We start from the raw sequence: 22,250 nt of genomic DNA, 5'->3' as shown, positions 1-22,250 counted from the left end.
TATGATGATCTCTTCTGTGCATTAGCAAATAAATATTTCTCTGCTGAGCACTTCCTGTGTAAAGAAAAGGGGTTCTGATCATAACCCAGAGACCAAACAATGAGATAAAGAGCAACTTTAGATAGTTCCAGCTGTGAACCCTAAAAATATGCCCCTTTAAAGTGTTCAGGCTAGCATTAGTGTTCTGTGAATTATGCTGTCTGAATTCCTTTGAGAAGATCTTCTGAGGGATATAAAGCTTCCATCAGTGCTGCTGGAGATAGCCTTTTAAAATTTATTCAGGCTATAAGCACTCATCCTGCTGCTGTTAAAGCTGTACATGCCAGGTTTACAGTTGTCTAATATAACCTAGTAGTACTAAGATGATGGCTAATAATTTTTCAGTAAGTAATATAGTGTGGCATTTAGTGATGAAGAGGCTGAAGTTCATTAAAGACTTTAAATAAACTATTATGTGACTGGTTCTTAAAGCACAGCTACCTATTTAATAGCAAGCTTAAAAGCATTTCTTAAATTGCAGACCTGTAAGATTACAAATGTCACTCATGTTCGTATAATCCACATGCAAGTGATGAAGCCTTTGCTTTGATGTACTAAATTGGAGGAGAACTGATGGGGCTATGAAAATACAATGGAACATATTTAACTAGTATTCTTGCCTGAGGTAAAACACTCTTGAAACTGGAGGCATATCAAACAATAAAACAGGTGCTAATGGTGTGTGTGTGTGTGATTGAGAGAAAGAAAGCTAGAAGGATGCAGATTTGCTGTAGCGTGAAAAACTACTTAGGTTCCCTCTAGTTTCTTAAACAAAACAAACACTTGTTCATAACTTGTTCATACGAATTCTATGCATTTTCAATAGTAAAGCTTCAGAATCCATGTAACATGCCCATACATATAGATATACAGTGTAAGTAGATGTAGGCCTTCCAGGTTAGGCTTGCCACATGCCCACAGAGGGTAAGAGATCTCCTAACCCAGCTCCCATTGCCCATTGGAACTCTGGTGGATGGCAGGAGGGGAAAAAATTAAAATCACCATTGAGTGATGGCATTAGGTCCCTTCTGAGGAAGCCCTCAAGTGATACTACTTCTCTCTAGGATGACCAGAAACTTTGGTTTCCTGTGATTCCTAGAGCAATGTAACATCACTTTCAGGTTTTCCTTAGAAATGAGGTAACGCTGTTGCCCAGTGGTGCCCCCCACGAGCTGCCCACCCAAACTCCTTCCATTTGCATGCTGCTGGCTGACCACCTTACTTCCCATACCTTGTCCTTCACCAAAAGCTGCTACCATGCACTTTCAAAAATAATTTCCGTTAAAGAAATAAAAGGCTATGTTTGCAATCTGGAATTGTCCTCATGAACAATGCTCGGCTTATATCATGTAGAAATGCCTCAGTGATAAATTGTTGCTCTTGCTAATGAAACCACTTTGTGAAAAAGATTACCCTCCAAAAAGGTTTTAATATTTTTACCCTCTCCAACTGTCTAGATACAAGATCTACTCATCCCAGCAAGCACTGGGGCATTTAAGCCTTTTCAAACGAAATTCATAAGATACTATCTTCCCAATCCTTCATGATTTTTCACTTTAAACACTAACAGGTTAGGCTAGGCAGTATCTTGTGTAAAAGAAGACTGTTACACAAAAATAAAAGTAGGAAATTATTAAACCTTTAGACTATTAACAGCATTAAGAATGGGGCGTTGCTTGTGTTAACATGAATAATTACTAATGTTTAGGTTAAATGCTAACATGTAATTCTTGCACAAGTTTTGCTGTTACATGAGTTTTTGTATTGATTACTCAGATTTTTAAAATTCTTAATTAGTGCGATTCACTAATCTCTGGGAAATGCATTTTTTAGAAAGCTCTCTCTCCCAGAAAAGACCAGAAGTGAGACTGTGGCATCTACAGACTTCTTTATGGAACCGACAGCATTGTGTGGTTTGTTCCACTCTACCTGACACCATAGAACATAAAGTCCTGGCTTTCTTATTGTCTCTTTTCTTTCAGGTGCATGCCTGCATTGTTAGTCCAGCTAAGCCACAAGAAAATTTATTACAGTTAAGTGGCAATTTGTTGCCATGAAACTGCAATTAAAGTATTACCAAGCAGCCATTTTAAATTAACACACTTGCAGAGCGTAGGCAAGCAGCACTGAACAGTTCTTGTTATCTTTGCAGCATCTGAGCTCTGCTTAACAGTAAAACTGTGACACTTTCACCTATGTCTTTTGTCAAGTGAAAGAATGTGAGCTCTCAATGGAGCATACTGATCTCATCATGAACAAACTAAGAGCAAAAACAAGTCCGGACTGATCTTTGCAAGTTTAACTTACAGGGCATAAAATTAGTATCCTGCTTGGGACATGGGGGTGGGGAATGCTTTTGCTAACATCTACCAGGGAAATGTCTGCTTTCTAGAGAGAATGCTTTTGACATCAGGCTGGCGGTTAAAATGGACGGCAAACCCACTGTCCTCGATGCCAGAAATGTGCCACAGGTCCTGACTTGTTAAAGCATTATGAACATGACTCTTTTCTTTTAATTCCAGTTCAATGTGAGGCTAGAACATGTCTGATCTAAGGCAATGTTTAAATAAAATCAGGACATTTTCTGAAATGGCCATTGAGCATATTCAAGAGTTGCAAGGTTTTCTTAAAATTAGAAGTAACATTACAATCTTTTGGACCCGTTCAGCCTGAGCTACAAAAGGGCTTGCACTTTTATACCTTGATCCTATGCATGCTGACTTGGAAATAAATTCCATTGAAATGAGAAGTTTCTATGTAGCCAGGAGAAAGCAAGCATGGTATAGTGTGTGGAACTGAGGTATAGTGATTACTAGGACTAGGATCTGGGAGATCCAGCTTCGAATCCTCACTCTGCCATGGAAGTTGCTGGGTGACCTTGGACCAGTCCCACACTCTCCGCCTAGCCTATTTTACAGGGGATGTCATGAAGCTAAATGGAGGAGAGAACAAAGTAAGTCACCTTTGGTCCACATCAGGGAGAAAGGCTGGATATAAATGATGTAAATAAATAAAACTGGTTAGGATCCTAGTGCTGGACTAGGATCTAGGACATCTGGGTTCAAATCCCCACTCTGTGATAAAGCTTGTTGGGTGACACACATTCAGCCTAACCTGCCTCACAGGGTTGTTGGAGAAGTCAGAACTATGGAAGCCACTCTGAGCTCCTTGGGTGAAAGGTAAAGTAAAAATGAACTAGATAGATGAATGTATATAGAATTGTACTGATTTATTGGATTGGGGATGCCATTTAACTTAAATCCATGTCCTCCTGTTTCACTGAGCTGTGGCTTAGGCTGCCTGTATGCAGCACCCTAATATACCCTGATATTCTCTTAACACCACACAGGTGTTTTAACTTCTGGTTAAATGTTAGGTAGAATTAGATGTGAATTGAATTGAGAAGGAAGTATTTCAAGGAACTGTTAGTTGCCACAGAGTTACCATAAACTAAGACTCCTAGGACAGAATAAATAAAGTTTTTTGTATGGTTAAAGCCTTGATTGGTCATCGGCATTAGATTTTAGAAATGAAGTTTGATGTTGCCATCTCAGTCCTTTTCCCAGTATTTCTATTCCTAAAATTTACTAAGCTGCTGCTTGAGCAACCAGAGATTAGTGCTACCTTCCTAGTCTAGTATCAGTGCTGCACAGCTGTGTTAAGGAGTGTTAATAGTTCTCATTGGATAGACACACCATACCACAATTGCCTGTGTACATATGGTATACATCTTTCTGCAGCTGATTGGATCCAAAAGCACAATATGCAAGAATAAATGTTATATTTCAAATACTCCCATTATTTCTACATAGAGAAAGAGAAAAAGATATACTCTGTATCCCCCTCCTTGACATTTTGAAGGTAAGATATGTGAACAAGCTCTGGTAATGTCTAAATATTGTTACAGTGCATCATCTAATTTGGTTCACAGATTACCTTTATAGTTAAAGTTACTATTTTGCTTTGCAAACTTTTAAAGAATTTCATGTAAGTCCCATTGTACTAAATGGGATTTCATTCAGAATGCAGCAAAGAAGGTCACCCAAGAATAGCCACTGAAGAGCCAAATAGAAACATGAAGTCTCCCTATACTGAATCAGACCCTTGGTCCATCAAGGTCAATACAGTCTGTTCATACTAGTCGTGGCTCTTCAGCGTCTCAGGCTGAGGTCTTTCATACCAGCTACTACCAGGTCCTTTTTTACTGGATATTCTGGTAAATGAACTTGGATCTTCTGCATGTCTAGCAGATACTCTACTATTGAGCCACAACCCCTCAACAACCAAAGTGCTGGCATGAGTTCAAACCACTGCTCACTCATGTAGTTTCCTGTAGGGCCACACTGGGCCAGATCTTGCCTTGCATATATGTTACTAAACTTCCCTGCCTTCTTTCTCCTTCTACAACTCCTAATCGCTCCAAAATACTGCTTCTGGGGCAAAGTTGGGACCTCCATAAACAGTGTGAGGGGTGAATTGGAGGTCTGCAGTAGGAACTGTAGGAACACTACAGCAGGCAAAGTGGGGTTTGCTGTGAAAATGGAGAATCCATAGAAATCGTCCACATCTTCCAATGACAGAAGTATTGTTCCATTGTTGGCAACAACTGGCAGGATACAAGTCAGCATGGTTTAAGTGTTTGCCAGGTAGTCTCCCATCTAAGCTGCTCACTGGGTAACCCTTCTTAGTTTCAGCAGTACAATTGTGTTGTGAATCTTCAGCCATTCTATGAGCTGAAGTGGCAGGGCTACATTTTTTTTAAAAAGGTCTGTGAGATGGTCATGTGCACATATTCCACTGAACTTCAATGCAAATCCCTTGTAGATTATGAAAAAAGTATCTAGCAGTGCAGTCCTCAGGAAAGTTACACCCTTCTAAGGCCATTGACTCCAATGGAATTAGGTCTAACTCTACTGAGGGATGCACTGTAAATGAAGGCAATAAACCCTAGCCCAGTGCAAGTGCACCACTTGTACAGCTGTATCTCTTTGTCATCAGTGGAATGCAAAGAACAAGCTGTTCTATAATAACTGGGAAAGGCCAGGTCTGTGCTCTTGGTACTCAAACACTGCATAGTGTCGGCAATAGCATTCTGTGCATACAGTCTGGGTCTCACCCATGGAATTAAGGTAGGGAGGGTTTTTGTTCCTTCTAAAACAGAAAAACTGTACAGTAGCAAATACTGCAAGTGTGTACTTACTGAGCCATCTATCATGCTTGTATACTGAACTGTCCAATTCAGTGATTTCATAAACAACTTTGGTGCTTTAATACTGAAAGACTTCAGGTTATTATAAGAAATCTCCCTCTGACTTACTCCACTCAGTCAGTTTTAGACCCTCCAGCATCAGCCAATCCAAAGAGGTACAGCTAACTAGGTATTTGTGTACATGACATATTTCAAAATTATAATTCTTGCTTCATCAGTCAGCCTCTTTTGAAGGTTGGGAAAAAATATACTTGCAAATGAACTAACTGTTCATATTTGTTGCTTTAAGGAGAGTGTTCGGTGGAGTATTTAAATGAAACAGATCATACCTTTAATTACATCCATACAGGAAGCAGAGCTGATTCTGCCCCCCCCCCATTTTTCTGTTTCTATTTTCTGTTTAATTGCTGTGGTTCAAAAAGATGTTGAAAATGGAGTGGGGGAGAGAGTTAAGCTGCTAAAACCGACTTGCTGGAGTGTTTATTAAAAATACAAATTATAATTCTTCCCCTCCCACACAACTGTGTTTTGAGAGGGTAAAATGGTGTATCTTTTAAAATGGGGCACAAGAATTACTTTCTCCCCTTTATTTGAAAACAATTAAAAGCAACGTATAATGTAAAAGTGGTACCCCCACATCTCTTGGGATTCCCACATCATCTGAATGGAGTGTTGCAAGGTATCTGGGGCATGATGATAAGCAAGCAGAGAAAAAGTCAGCATCACTGTGGATCTTCCAGCACTTTTGAGAGTTAAACAAACACAAGGGTCTTGAGAATCATACAGAATCACTGCAGACTTGGACTGGGATTACTACCTCGGTTTTGGACACCATTAATTGTCTGCCACCCACAAGTCCCTTGCACATATTTCTTACAAGACTGACTGAACTGCTAGGCTAGTTTTCCTTATAAAAAATCAGAAGTCAACATGTAATTGATAGATCCACATGCACACATTAGATATTGATATAGTAATTAGTAAAAGGTAAAGGTGCCCTGTGCAAGCACTAGGTCATTCCTGACCCATGGGGTGACATCACATCTCGATGTTAGGCAGACTTTTTTTGCAAGGGTGGTTTGCCAGTGCCTTCCCCAGTCATCTTCCCTTTACACCCAGCAAGCTGGGTACTCATTTTACAGACCTCAGAAGGATGGAAGGCTGAGTCAACCTTGAGCTGGCTACCTGAAACCAACTTCCGTTGGGATCAAACTCAGGTCGTGAGCAGAGCTTGGACTGCAGTGCTGCAGTTTACCACTCTGCCCCATGGGGCTCCTACAGTAGTTAGTAGAGTTGTAAAAAAATTTTTTTGGTAAATTTTGGGTTTGGGTTTATTGGGCCCGATTTTTTTCAGTAAACCCAAAATAAGCCGAATACCTATAGTGGTAAATTTCAGTATTCGAATTATTTTGGGGTTTACTGAAAAATTCGGGCCCATTATTGTCTATGGGAATTTTTTGAAGCTCCTGGGGGGCATTTTTGGAGATAGAGTCCCCAAATTTGCAGCGTGGCTGCAAGGGACTCTCTTTAGAAAGTCACCAAAGTTTGGTGAACTTTGGGACGGGGCCAATTTTATGGGCCTTCAAAGGGGTCGCCCCCATCCTCCAGGCATTTGTGAGCAGAGCTGTCCATTGGTTTTCAGGTTCAAAAGTTCAGCATTGCCAAGGACTGATGGAAAGAGCCAATTGCCTGGCTGGCACCTCAAAGTCTGGGGGCTGCCTTCGTTTCTGGGTCACTTTGCATGATGTCCATGCAAATTAGCTTCCAAATGGAGGGAAAAGGCTTAAATGCAAGAGAAATAAGGCACTGAAACATTCATTTTGGTGGCAAATGACATCCTGTGAGCAGTCCTTTATTGTGGTCATGAAAAATCTGATTCCAAGAGACGGTCATGGTGCGGGGAAACAAAGCCTCTACTCAGGGCAACCTTCTTTTGGAAAGCAGGTTTTCATGGAGTGGTGGTGGTGATATCAGAGCTGACTGAAGTCATGACCATGGGGGCTGTCTGAAGGAGATTGCTCATCCACGTGGATGAAGAAATCTTTGGAAGCCTGGTGGGTGATTGTTGAAGCCGGCTCTTTTAGTTGGAGGGGACTGGGTGAGCCTCATCTTTTAAATAACCCTATCTCAGAAGGGCCCTAATAAAACCAGTCGAAAAAGAAAAAAGGGGAGAAAGCACAGAGCAAAGGTGAATAGCCGAACCTGAAAAGCCAAATATCTATTCGGCGTTTTTGAGAATCGCCTATTCAGCTTCGGCTTTATCCCCAGGTTTTGGTATCTGGTAAACCTAAATATTGAAATTTACCCAATCAGCTAATTTTGGGTTTATTTTCAGTTCAGGTTTATTGATATTCACAACCCTAGTGGTTAGTTCAGACACTCTGGGAGTTTGAGAGGTTCCACCAATGGTACGATGATCAGGATAAAATAAAGTCCCATCCCACCCTCCATCCCCAAACCAGAAATGATCACAGGAGGCTCATAAGAACTTCCAGTGTGCAGTCACCAGCCTTGACCAGGTATGTGGGTGGTGATGGAAAATCCCTCCCTTGATGGTCACCTTGGAATTAAAAGGAATTTTGTCTTTCTCTTCTCCTCCAAAATGACCATATTCACATACTAACTCTGAGCCCAGATCCCTTCCCCTAAAGGTCGCCACACAGCAAAAGGGAGGCTGAGATTTCGTTTCGCCTCCAGAATCACTGTGATGGAGGAGTATGATAGAAGGGGCTCATAGTCAGCTCGTCCTTTTGTATGCAATCTAGGGTTGTGTGCATATCAATATTCCTGAACTGAAATTAAACCCAAAATTAGCCGTTTCAGCAATATTCGGGTTTTGGGTCGACCGAATACCAAAACATGGGAATCTGCCTGAAGCCGAATAGGCAATTCCTGAAAAGGCCAAATAGCTATTGGTAACCCTATCCCCACATGGAAATTTAAAAGAGTTCCTCTGGTTAAAGTAATCTGTGTGTCCAACACCGAAGATGAAAGACCTATCATTCTGAATTAAATCATTTTGCAGCTTGTTTTTCTCAGCCTCCAATTGTTTCAGATAGAAAAGCAGAAGTCAGAGACCGCATTAGGGTTGTGCAAAAAAAAAAAAAAAAAAACCGGTAAATTCCGGGTTCAGGTTTATTGGGCCCGATTCCCCTCCCCCCCGGTAAACACAAAATAAACTGAATACTCATACCGGTAAATATTGGTATTCGGCTTATTTCCGGGTTTACTGAAAAATTCAGGCCCAGCTGTTGACCCAGTGGACTATAAGAAGAATTATATTATGAACAGAGGGTATACGATAGCTGTAATGTGGTCTCTGCCTGGTCATTGCCTACATTGAAGAGAATATGCTGGAGTCCTACTTCAGCTGTTCTGGTTGTAAATCCTCAGCTTCTTTGTTAGAGAAAAGCAAATCATAGAAAGTGGAGGGAAAGGATTGTCTTTGAAGATGTTAAAATAGTTGTGTATGTTATTTCTTAGGCACTGTTGCCCCTCAGCACCTCTTGATCCAGACTGTGCTTGATCTCAGATTCTCCTCCTCACTGGGTAGAATAATGAAAGCAAACACAATCCATCACTTCTTGGAGTAAATATATTTTCATTTGGTTTGCACGTGAACATGTATATATCATTTGGCATATATATATTTAGAATATGTGATACGACATTACAGAAAACGATAAATCCTGCATGCTTACTATATCTGCGTTATTTGCTGCAACATTAAGCTCAGTAAGAATTTTATATGTATCTTGTTCCAAAGAGAAATATATTGAGGAATTGATGCACAGTTATAAACAAGTGCATAACTTTCCTATGCAGCAGCTTGTGCAGAAGGATTTTTATAAACAATTATAGGTTTTCAGTTGGATAAATCATTTTAATGTTGTTTTTAAAAAGATCCTTTAAAAAGGAAGAGTGTGTATGATCTACATCAATGGATTCTTTCTTTCTTTCTTTCTTTCTTTCTTTCTTTCTTTCTTTCTTTCTTTCTTTCTTTCTTTCTTTCTTTCTTTCTTTCTTTCTTTCTTTCTTTCTTTCTTTCTTTCTTTCTTTCTCCCCCCCTCTCTCTCCCTCTCCCATATATTTTGCCCAAACGATAGGCTGCAATAATATGCACATTTACTTGAAAGTAAGTCCTGTTAAACTAGTACTTACTTCTGAGTAAACTTGCATAAGTTCAAGCAGTTAATGGCTTAATAGCAAAAATAATATAATAATAAAATTCTTGTGCTATGAACTCAGATGAAAGCACCCCAGAATCACTCCCCTCCATTTAAGGGGCTTTCATGGATTATCTTATTTCATTACTTCCAATAAAGCTGTGCCTGGACTGCCAATTTAGTATGCTGATGCGGTACATAGCAAAGGCTCGAGATGGGCTCTTAAATACTCTAAGCTTATGCAGTGCTTTGACATTCACAGGTTTTAGACATCAGCAGTGTTGGCAGTTCTGAAGAACTGATACCATAGCAATGCTTTACAGGTAAAGCAGGGAGATCCGGTGTGAAATTGAAATAGCAGGAGCAAGAGTCGTATACAACTTTGTATTGATGAAGTTCAGGGGGAAAGATATTTTAGGCCAGATGTATTAATCCTGTAATGATTTGAAATATAATTCAGTGACTGCAGGGGCATATGAAAAGGGAGGTGGGGAGGTACAGATTTCAGGTCTGAGTGTTCAAGCTTTCCCAGTTCATTAAAAAGGGAATCAATCAGGCAGACAAACACAGGCTTGATATCCAAAGGGCTGGAAATTCTAAACAGGAGTCAGACATTATTTAAAAGTTGCAGATGGTCCTTTTTCCATAGCAAGGGCAGAATGACTCAACAACTGTCTATTCCTCTGGGTGATTGTTTTTCACCTTTTTAAAGCAAGCAAAATGTGTTATAAATATGAAAGTGGAGGGAGATTTGGCTGGATATGGCAAATTTAAAAGCTGGGGAGAGACTTTGCTGTGGGCCATATAAAGATGGCATGTAATATATGTCTAAACAAAACACACCAAAGTTTTGTTTTATGCTTTCTAACATGGGGATTTTTTTCCAGCAGGCGAAAAGGCAGAAGGTCTTTGCCTGCAGGACCTATCCCCCTTTTCCTTTTTTGTAGGCAGCTGGCACAATAATTAACTCATTACTATTAATTTTTATCCAGCTCTTGTTGTATAAGTAATGTTCTTCAGTTTTGTTTTAATGGAAATAACCCATATTTGTGGCTGGCAAATTTTGTGCATTCTGCTTAAAAATAAAGCACGAAAAGACAGATTCGTGGCTCTGGTCAGAAGCACAAAAACCCATGTTACCCAACATCTAGACAAAATTCATTATTTTTTAAGGGGGTTATGAATGAGTGCTAACTGGAAGGATCTGATCACAGATTTCCCGGAGATTTGTGAATTTTAACCCTTTAGTGAGGGTTGCCATCTTTGGATTGGGAAATTCTTGGAGATTTGGGGGTGGAACCTGGGGAAGGCAGGATTTGGAGCTGGAAGGGACTTCAGAGAAGTACAATGCCATAGAGTCCACTAGCCAGAGCTAGGGATGCCAGCTCCAGGTTGGGAAATACCTGGAGATTTGGGGGATGGAGGCTGAGGAGGGTGGGGTTTGGGGAGGGGAAAGACCTCAGTGGGGTATAATGCTATAGAGTTCACCTTCCAAGGCGGCCTTTTTCTCTAGGTGAACTGATCTCTGTTGCCTGGAGATCAGATGTAATAGTGGGAAATCTCCAACCACCAACTGGAGGTTGGCAAATCTAATCCAAAACAACCATTTTCTTCAGCGGAACTGGTATCTGTAATCTGGAGGTCAGTTGTTATTCTGGGTGATTTCCAGGCCCCACCCAGAAGTTGGAAATTCTACCTTTAGCACAAGGAAACTTCATAAGTTCACCTAGAAGGAGGACGAAGAATTTGAAATTAATGTAACATTCAGACATCTCATTGCAACACAAAGAACCTTTATTTATGTCCCGCCTTTCTCCCCAGTGGGGTCCCAAAGTGGCTCGCATTGTTTTCCTCTCCTCCATTTTATCCTCACAACAACCCTGTGAGGTAGGTTAGGCTGGGTGTATGACTGGCCAAAAGGTCACCCAGCGAGCTTCCATGGCAGAATGGGGATTCAAATGTGGGCCTACCAGAGCCTACTCCAAAACTTTAACCACTACACCATGCTGTAAATTATGTTTTGCATTAGTTCTCAAAGGCAAACTTATTAAACTTACAAGGAAAGTTCCCAGTGGGCTACTGCCCTGGAGGGCAGCTGGCAACCCAGAGCAAACAGAGCCAGGTCCCAGTGGCTCTGCTTAGCACTGTAGGGGCCATTCAGCCTGGGTCGCTCCAGTAGAGTTGCCAGCTCTGGGTTGGGAAATACCTGGAGGTTTTGGGGTGGAGCTTAAGGAGGGTGGGGTTTGGGAAGGGGAGGGACTTCAATGGCGTAAAATGTCATAGAGTCCCTCTTTTCTCCAGGCGAACAGATCTCTGTTGCCTGGAGATCAGATGTAATAGTGGGAAATCTCCAGCCACAACCTGGAGGTTGGCAACCCTATGCTCCAGGGCAATTTTTACTTCCCTGTCCATGACAGGTCATTCTAATGAACTTTCTGGAATCATCCAAACTTAGGTCTTGCTCAGACTTAAGATTTAACAAGCTGTGGTGTGGAATATTCTTGCTCAGGATCTCTAGACATTTGGGTGTTGTTGTTTTTAAAGAAAAACTACTTCTAAATAGTGAGATAGGGCTGCCTTGACAGCACTTAACACACACACACAAATTGATTGGGATGGGCATGGGGGCATTTAACCATCTATTCATGTGTAATTTTTGTTATCTAAGTTTGCCTTCTTGTGTTGCTATCAGCAATGAGCCCACCCAGTTGTGGGGTATCCTTTTTACACAGAACACTCAAATAGATTCATTAACATCACCCAGATCATATAATACCACAAACGAAGAGAGGAAGCAAACAAGATTCTCAGCCATTTCAGGTGCTGGTAGGACAATAATACTTCTTTTAAAAATTAGTATTATTTAATTATTCCCACCTGGCAACCCTAGGCAGGTAGAATCATAGAGTTGGAAAGGGCTATACAGGCCATCTAGTCCAACCCCCTGCTCAATGCAGGATCAGCCTAGAGCATCCCTGACAATTGTTTGTCCAGACTCTGCTTAAAGACTGCCAGTGAGGGGGAGCTCACCACCTCCCTAGGTAGCTTATTCCACTATTGAACAAATCTGGATTTTAGGAAAAACTTTTTCCTAATATCCAGCCGGTACCTCTCTGCCTGCAATTTAAATCCATTATTGCAAGTCCTATCCTCTGCTGCCAACAGTAACAGCTCCCTGCCCTCCTCTAAGTGACAGTCCTTCAAATACTTAAAGAGAGCAATATGTCCCCCCTCAGCCTCCTCTTCTCCAAACTAAACATTCCCAACCCCCTCAGCCTTTCCTCATAGGGATTTGTCTCCAGGCCCCTGATCATCCTCGTGGCTCTCCTCTGCACCCGCTCCATTCTGCCAACATTCTTTTTGAACTGAGGCTTCCAGAACTGCACACAATACTCCAGGTGTGGCCTGACCAATGCTGTGTACAGAGGAACTATGACATCTTGCAATCTGGATGTTACGCCTCTGTTGATGCACCCCAAGATCGCATTACCTTTTTTGTTGCTGCATCACACTGGCTGATCATATTTAACTTATGGTCCACCTGTACCCCAAGATCTTGTTTACACACACTGCTACCCAGAAGTGTATCCCCATTCCAGTATGCATATCCCTCATTTTTGTTACCCAGATGTTGAACTTGGCACTTACCCTTGTTGAACTGTATCTTGTTCACATCTGCCCACTTTTCCAGTGTGTTCATTTCTCATTGAATTCTATCTCTATCTTCTGGTGTGTTTGCTGCTCCTCCCAATTTGGGTCATCTGCAAATTTAATGAGTAGTCCCTCCACACCCTCATCCAGATCATTTATAAAAATATTGAAAAGCACTGGACCCAGAACTGAACCCTGTGGCACCCCACTGGACGCCTCCCTCCATTCAGATAAAATGCCATTGACAGCTATGCTTTGAGTGCAGTTCTCCAACCAGTTCCTTACCCACCTAATTATCTTAGGGTCCAGTCCACAGTCCTCTAGTTATCCATCAGAACATCTATCATTTTCTTGCCCCATTGTGTGTGTGTGGGGGGGAAGGGTGGCGTAGCTTTGAAACGGGCAAGCAGTGAAATGGTGTTAAACAGTGAAGTAGCCAAGTTTGCAGATGACACCAAATTATTTAGGGTTGTTAAAACAAAATCAGACTGTGAAGAGCTCCATAAGGATCTCTGCGTACTGGAAGAATGGGCATTAAAATGGCAAATGAAATTCAATGTGAGCAAGTGTAAAGTGATGCATATTGGGGCAAAAAATCCCAACTTCACATATACACTGATGGGATCTGTGCTGGCAGCAACAGACCAAGAAAGGGATCTTGGGGTGGTAATGGATAGCTCAATGAAGATGTCAACCCAGTGTGCGGCTGCTGTAAAAAAGGCAAATTCCATGCTGGCCATAATTAGACGAGGAATAGAGAATAAAACTGCTGATATCATACTGCCCTTGTACAAATCTATGGTGAGAGCACACTTGGAATACTGTGTACAGTTCTGGTCACCACACCTAAAAATGGATATTACAGAGCTTGAGAAGGTGCAGAAAAGAGCAACCAAAATGATTAAGGGACTAGAGCAACTGTCCTATGGGGAGCGGTTAGGATGCTTAGGGCTGTTTAGCTTGGAAAGAAGGCGGCTAAGGGGAGACATGATAGAGGTCTATTAAAATTATGCATGGTTTGGAGAGAGTGGACAGGGAGAGGTTTTTCTCCCTCTCCCATAATACTAGAACACGGGGTCATCTGCTAAAGCTGGAGAGCGAGAGATTCAAAACAGGACTTCCGCTAGGGCAGCGGAGTGGAGCCGTTGCCTCCCCCGGAGCTCCGGGAAGGGGAACCAAGAACGTCGTAAATAAGGGAGCTATCGTCCCCCCCCCCAATTCCTAAACAGTGGAACGGGTGTCAGGAAATCTCCTGCAGCCTCGTTATACGGTTAACTCCTGGAATCTCTGAGATTTACGACTTGGAGACCCAGTAGCAGTTCCGCCCGCTAAGGAGTACTACATCGCCGAAGCCGCTTCTTGGAATTTTAATTGGCTTCACTCCTCCCTACCTATCTACATCTGGCAACTATATAAGTAATTATACCTGCTCTTCTGACATCTGAGTAAGTTTGAAAGACCTCTTTTGTTCTACCTGGATCTGGAAGTCCCAGGAAATTCTTAAGCTTTTCTGTTGAATCTGTCTCTCCCCACTCAACCTTTAAATGACTTTTTAAAATCATCAATAACTTGCCAGGAGCTTTATCAACTTGATCAGTGGGAAGACATAACAGCTAAGATTTTTGAAAGACGCTTTAATTGCCAATCAGGAACTATTACGTATTAAGGGGAGGGAAGAGTGGAGGTTCCCCCCAATTCAAGGGCAGTCTTTTTAATTAAATAAAAGCTTCCTGCCACGTCCTTCCTGGCAACAGTTTAGCATCGCGAGAAAGTCACTTGGAACCAGAAGTTTGATATCAGTGTGTAACCAGTAAATGATTCCTAAGCCTCTGACTACAAAGAAGGAAGGTTTATGACTTTGGTTCCTGTAGTACCTCCCTGTTACTCATCTTGAATTTGCCTGGATTTCACTAACTGAACTTTAAAAGGAAAGTTTGGAGGTGCAACAATGGCATTCATGGCAAATATGATTCAACAGATGGAACAATTCATGGATTTGATGAACACCTCATTTCAAGGTCTTATTCAGAAACTGGACATTATTTTAGAAGAAACCAAAGAAATAAAAGCCTCATTCACCTCAATGAGATCAGAGGAAGCACCAAAATATTTTTTGGCTGACAAGAGAGACAAAGAACAAAGGGATCTTGTAAATGACATGGGGAATTTTACAAAGCAATCTGCAGCAACTCAGTGTATAATAATGGACTGGAAAGAGACTGAGTTTCATTTTCACCATCTGGATCCATTTGATGATCTTCTCAAAGTGACCGATTTCGACATGTGCTACCTGGATATATCTGATGGATTTTACAACAGCTGCTTGGAGGATTTGAGGAATAGAAAAACTGGGTCGGTCAAGATTCCCTTCTTTGAATTTGGAATGGAAGACAATGCAACATGGATCTTCTATGCTCCATCTGCAGAAAAGAATTTACCAACAATATCCAAGGATGCCTTGCGTCAATTACTTCAAATGTGGAAAAGGCAGAAATGCTGGAAATTCAGGATAAAGAGACTAATTTAAAAGAGTCTGGTTTGTTCCTGCTGGTTAAAATTGACAAGTAACTGACTAAAAGGATTATAATGGAAATGGAATTACATAAAATATTAATCTACTAGAAATGACATGCAATAAAGGAGTGCTAGGGAGAAATGGAGGATTTACAAATTAACTAATTTTCACTAGAAATAATTATATGCTGCTTACTATACTAATCCATCTTTTATTAGGGAGATTTAATATTTTTCTTTCTTTCTTTTTAAATCTTTTTTTCTTTTTTCTCCTTCTTATATGATGTTATTAATTGAATTCTTTTTTTCCCTTTTTTTGGTTTTGTTATAGAAAATATAATAATTAAGTGATTAATGATAATAATCATTAAATAATAATCATTAAACAATGATTAATAATAATTAAACAATGGTATTAGGGTTAGAAATTTATGCAAAAGAGATTACAAGTCTATTGCAGGATGGAGGGAGAAGCAGGGGACGTCAATTCTTTTTCTATTCAATATATGTTACTGTTAAACCTTTTTATTAATAATTTTGGAAAATAATAAAAAATTATTTAAAAAAAGAGATTCAAAACAGATAAAAAGAAATATTTTTTCACACAATGCATAGTTAAATTGTGGAACTCCCTGCCCCAGGATGTGGTGATGGCTGCCAGCTTGGAGGGCTTTAAAAGGGGAGTAGACATATTCATGGAGGAGAGGGGTATTCATGGCTATTAGTTAGAATGGATACTGGTCATGCTGCATACCTATTCTCTCTAGTATCAGAGGAGCATGCCTATTATTTTGGGTGCGGTGGAACACAGGCAGGATGGTGCTGCTGCACTCGTCTTGTTTGTGGCTTCCTAAAGGCACCTGGTTGGCCACTGTGTGAACAGACTGCTGGACTTGATGGGCCTTGGTCTGATCCAGCAGGGCCTTTCTTACGTTCTTATCTTGGGGAACCCTGTCAAAAGCCTTACTGAAATCTAGGTAAACAACAACAGCATTCCCTCAATCTAGTAAGCTCGTCACTCAATCAAAGAACGAAAAGAGGTTGGTCAGGCAGGATCTGTTGGGGACAAATCCATGTTGACTCCCCCCAGATCACCGAGTTGTCCTTCAGATGCTCACAGATTGATCCCTTTAATATCTGTTCCAGTATCATCTCTGGGATAGAGGTCAAACTGACTGGCCTATAGTTTCCAGGGTCATTCCTCCTCCCTTTTTTGAAAATTGGGATAGCGTTTTCCCTCCTCCTGTCTTGTGGCACATCTCCTGTCCTCCAAGGGGTCTCGAAGATGATGGACAAAGGCTCTGAAAGCTCTCTAGTAAGTTCTTTGAGCACTCTTGGGTGCATACCATCTGGCCCGGGGGATTTATACTCATACAATGCAGCCAGGTGCTTCTCAACCACCTCTCTGGTCATGTCAACCAGCAGCACAGATGCCGTACCTTGCCTACTATCATCTCTAGATGAGCCCATTGTCTTTTTCAGGTTAAAAAAATGAGGAAAAATAGACATTGAGCCTTTCTGCTTTCTCTCTGTCCTCCGTCAGAGTTACTCCATTTTCACCCATGTATAGATAGAACCATAGGCATAAACTATAAGGGGCTGAGAGGCTCAAGCCCCCCTGAACTTGGCCTGGGGTCACTCAACATGCCCGGTCAACCAGTGCCCACATGAGGGGCTCAGTTACAATGGAAGGTGAAACAGTCTTGTTCTACCTTCCTGTTGTATCATGTTACAATTTCCATGATTCTTTGGGGCTTTGCTAGTATGTATTTGTGTGTTTATTAATAATTTATACACTACCTTAAAAGACCTGTTCCCACGGCCCAAACAAAGGATCTTGCCACTGAACTCTGCAGGTTTGTTCTCATCCACAACTACTTCAGTTTTGGTGAGGAGTTGTACCTTCAAATCAGTGGCACAGCTGTGGGCACCCGCGTGGCTCCACAGCATGCCAACATTTTCATGGCAGATCTAGAGCAGCATTTTCTGAGCCTCTACCCATTGGCAACTATCCTTTACTTGAGATTCACTGATAACAATTTATTTGCCTGGACTCATGGCAAAGAAGCCCTCAAAAGCTTTCACCAGGCTTTCAACAACTTCTACCCCACCATCAATCTAAATATAAATTTCTCTGAACAAGAAATAAACTTCCTGAACATCACAGTATGGATACATAAGCGACACACAAGCACCACATTATACTGGAAACTGACAGATCAGCAAACATATCTACATGCCTCCAGGTACCACCCCAACCATATCAAACAGTCCATCATCTATAGCCAAGCCCTACGCTAAAGTTGCATCTGCTCCAACCCCTCAGACAGAGATATTCACTTGAAGGAGCTACAATGAGCATTTTTGCAACTACAATATCCTGCTGATATGGTAAAAAAGATGATTGGAAAGGCCAGAATGATACCCAGGCACAGCTTGCTACAAGACAAACCCAAAGAAAATGACAATAGAACACCTCTGCTGATCAAACAGCTCACAACTCAAACCAGTCTAACGTATTATTGACCTACAACCAATGCTGGATTGTGACACTTCACTCTTCAGAGAAGAGTGCTTCCAATGTGAAGCAAAAGCCAGGCCAACAGTACCAAGATACTTGGAAAAGAACCTATGAATGGCTCTCTTATGATGTGGCAATGGAAAAAAACATATTGTGACATCTGTCGCTTAGCAGCAAATGACATGAATGTTCCTCTTCCAAACACATCAAGAGACAAGGATGCACATGAAACTTTTGTTCAAAATGGCTTTTCAAACTGGAAGAAGTCACTGTTTAGATTTCAGACCCATCAGAATTCTGACTTGCACTGTGCAGCTGTCCAAGCTATAGTCTCTGTTCAAGCGGGAGTAAATGTACAGAGCAAGTTTTCAGAAGGCTAGCAGAAGCAAATGCAAGATGCTAGAAAGGCACTGCTGACAATTTTAGCATCAGTAAGGTACCTTGCCTGTCAGGGCATTGCAATATGCAGTCATGACGAGGAAGAGTCAAACCTGAAACAGCTCTTGCTGCTACATGCTGCAGATGTTCCACAGCTGAAATCATGGTTGAATTGTACAAACTACAAATGGATTTCACCTACCATTGTGAATGAAATGTTTGAGATCATGGCTCACAATGCTCTACGTACACTAAGGAGAGAGATTAAAGCAGCTGTTTATTACAATATAATTGTTGATGAGACCACAGATATCACCACACAAGGACAGGTTTCATTTGGCTTTCGCATTGCTACAGAGGATATGTTTGTAGAGGAATTCTTTTTTGGGTTTTATGAAACTGAAACCTGCTAAAACTCTCTTTTTTATTTTGAAGAATGTACTCTGTCACTTTGATCTTTCTCTTGAAAGATGTCGTGGCCAATGCTATGATGGAGCATCTAATGTTGCTGGAAATCTTAGTGGTGTACAGGCTCTTGTAAAGGCGGAGGAGCCAAGAGCAGTATATATTCATTGTTTTGCACATGTTGTGAACTTAGTGGTGCATGATATGTCAGACAGACAATGTTACTATGTGTAGAAATTTCCTTGGTGAGTTATCTGACATGATCACCTTTGTGAAAACTTCTCCAAAATGTTTTGCTTTGTTTAAACGCTTTCAGCAGGCAGAGAACATAAATCTGAAACACTTTTGCCCCACTTAGTGGACTGTTAAAGCAGCTTCCTTACAGTCAGTGGCTTCAAGTTATAGGGAGTTGATTCAGTTCTTTGAGAATGCTTAATAAGAAAATAACATAAGAGAAGCCATGCTGGATCAGACCAAGGCCCATCAAGTCCAGCAGTCTCTTCACACAGTGGCCAACCAGGTGCCTCTAGGAAGCCCACAAACAAGATGACTGCAGTAGCATCTTGCCTGTGTTCCACAAAACCTAATATAATAGGCATGCTCCTCTGGTACTGGAGAGAATAGGCATGCATCATGACTAGTGTTCATTTTGACTAGTAGCCATGGATAACTCTATCCTCCATGAACATGTCCACTCCCTTCTTAAAGCCTTCCAAGTTGGCAGCAATCACCACATCCTGGGGCAGGGAGTTCCACAATTTAACTATGTGTTCTGTGACGAAATACTTCCTTTTATCTGTTTTGAATCTTTCACCCTTCAGCTTCAGCAGATAACCCTGTGTTCTAGTATTATGTGAGAGGGAGAAAAGGTTCTACCTATCTACTTTCTCCATACCATGCATAATTTATAGACTTCTGTCATGTCTCCCCTTATCGGCCTTCTTTCCAAGCTAAACAGCCCTAAGCGTTTTAACTGCTCCTCATAGGGCCATTGCTCTAGCTCTTAATCATTTTGGTTGCTCTTTTCTGCACCTTCTCAAGCTCTGCAATATCCTGCTTTAGGTTGGTGACCAGAACTGTACAAAGTATTCGTGTCGTCTCACCACAGATTTGTATAAGGGTGGTATGATAGCAGAAGTTTTATTCTCTATTCCTTGTCTAATTATGGCCAGCATGAAATCTTCTGAGGAGAGAGGAGATCCTGGGGCAAAAGCAGATGGATATGCACAAAGCTTGTTGAGATTTGCTACTTACTTCATGCTACAGTTACTGCTGCTTGTGTTTGGTCATTTGGACATATTAAAGACTGCTCTTCAAAAATGTAATCTACAGTTCAATCAAGCAGAGCTTCTTCTTGCTTCTGCAAAGGAGAGTACCAAGCTACTGTGGAGCAACTTTGAACAGTTCTGGTCACAGACAGTCATGTCAGCAAAAGACTTAGATTTAGAGATTCCTACTGTTCCTAGGTGCAGAAAGCCTGCACGACGTGTTGATGCCGGGTGTGATTCTCACCATTTTCAATCTCCTAAGGATTTCTATAGGAAAATCTTTTATGAAGTCATTGATAATATCTACAGCAGTTTACACAATTGCTTTTCTTCAGATGAGTCCCAACACATGAGCAAAATTGAAAAGTTTTGCCATAGGAGAGGAGGATAATACATACATTTGAAACTTTTACAAAACTGACATGGATATAGCCTAACTACAGGTTCATCGGGATATGTTTTTGGATATTGTAAGGGAGAGGACATTCATACTTTTAGCTCTTTGTGATGTGATTGATCTATTCAGTGGAGAAGGAAAATGTCTGCAACAGCTACTACCAGAATTAGCTAAACTTATCAGAATAGCCCTTACCATTCCTGTTTCCTCCTGCGCCTCAGAAAAGTCATTCTCATGCCTTCATAGAAAAAAGACCTTTCTATAGTCAAGCATGAGACAGGCAAGGCTCAATCACATGGCTCTTCTTCATGGACATAAACAGATCTCTCAGGAAATTGATTTCAATGTTATAGCTAATGAGTTCATTCAAAGAACCTCAGTTAGACCAAACACATTCATTTAAGTACAGGGTATTTTGAATTGTTTCATCTTAACGAGTGGGTTGTATCCAGATGATGCAATGTGTATAGATTTACCACTAATCATACTAACACATGCCATCTATTGGGGTGGGGAGGTGAAGGGAAATTGGGAAGAATAGGTGGGATATGGCAGGAGAGGATGCTGATGAAAGCAGCAGAAGGGGTAATAGGCGATTAGCAGAATATTTGATTTTACTGTAATTTTAAAAATGTAAATAAAGAAACAGTTTGCATTGTTAATTAAAAGTTAAAGTTGTATTTCAGCTGTCTGAAGATCATTTGTTGAAGCCCCCCTACATTTCTGGGAAGCCCCCCTACATTTCTGGGGAGTCCCTCCCTAAATCCCCCATGCCCCGGCCTCCATAGACAGTGGCAAAGGAGGCCCCTCCCAATGATGTCACTGGCTCCTCCCTATGATGTCATAGCAGTGCCTCTGGCCCAGCCTCAGCCCCTTCCCCAGGGAAATTGGAAAGTCTATGCCCCTGGGTAGAACAATGCTGGCCCTGTTTCAACCTAGTGCCGGATTGAAAACCCTAAAATACTTCAGCATCTCTTGTTTGCCTGTAGTGCTATGGCTGCATTAGAACTCTGTCTAGTAAGTGCTGAGTGAACACAAGCTGTGGAATTTCAGCCTAAAATCCTAGACACTTGTGATTTTAGTGTGATGAGACTGTTCTTTAGCTGGGAAATAACCATACTTTTTGGGACAGTCTTTCTTTAATGAGAGTCTAAATATTAATCAGCCCCATTTAAGTGCTGATAAGGTGCTTTGCAGAATGGCCCTGTGCTCACCACAAGGCTGAATTTGCCACCCTTATTCACGCTAAGTATTTTCTTACCCTGCAAGTTCAAAGGGGCTTCTTGGGGAGTAATGTGCTACTCCTGGACCATAAGTGCGCTTTGGTCTGTGTTGACGAGCTTGCTTAAGCTAGCAATGTCTTTTGATAACAACTTTATCCAGACAGACGGACCCACAGCATTATCTTTTCACGTTTTTTCATTTTCTTAAAGACAAATCTTAGGCTAGAATACATTTTAATCCCTCTTGACCTGCTTTGCTGTATGTTATTTTGGACTAATGAAAGCCTATTTTGAATATACTTATCTGGGCCGGTGAACTTTATGGCAGGGGATCTACACAAAGGGTATATTAAACTTCTTTTCGAGGTCCTTTTAAAATCCACAATAGAGAAGCTAAGGCTGAAATTGCATCAGGTTTCATGCCGCTTCTGCTCCTGTGCACTGCAATGATTTCTGAGCAATAGCATATGAGTTATAGT

Source organism: Euleptes europaea, chromosome 2 (assembly GCF_029931775.1).
Source record: "Euleptes europaea isolate rEulEur1 chromosome 2, rEulEur1.hap1, whole genome shotgun sequence".
Classification (NCBI taxonomy): Eukaryota; Metazoa; Chordata; class Lepidosauria; order Squamata; family Sphaerodactylidae; genus Euleptes; species Euleptes europaea.
This window is presented reverse-complemented; position numbering follows the sequence as displayed.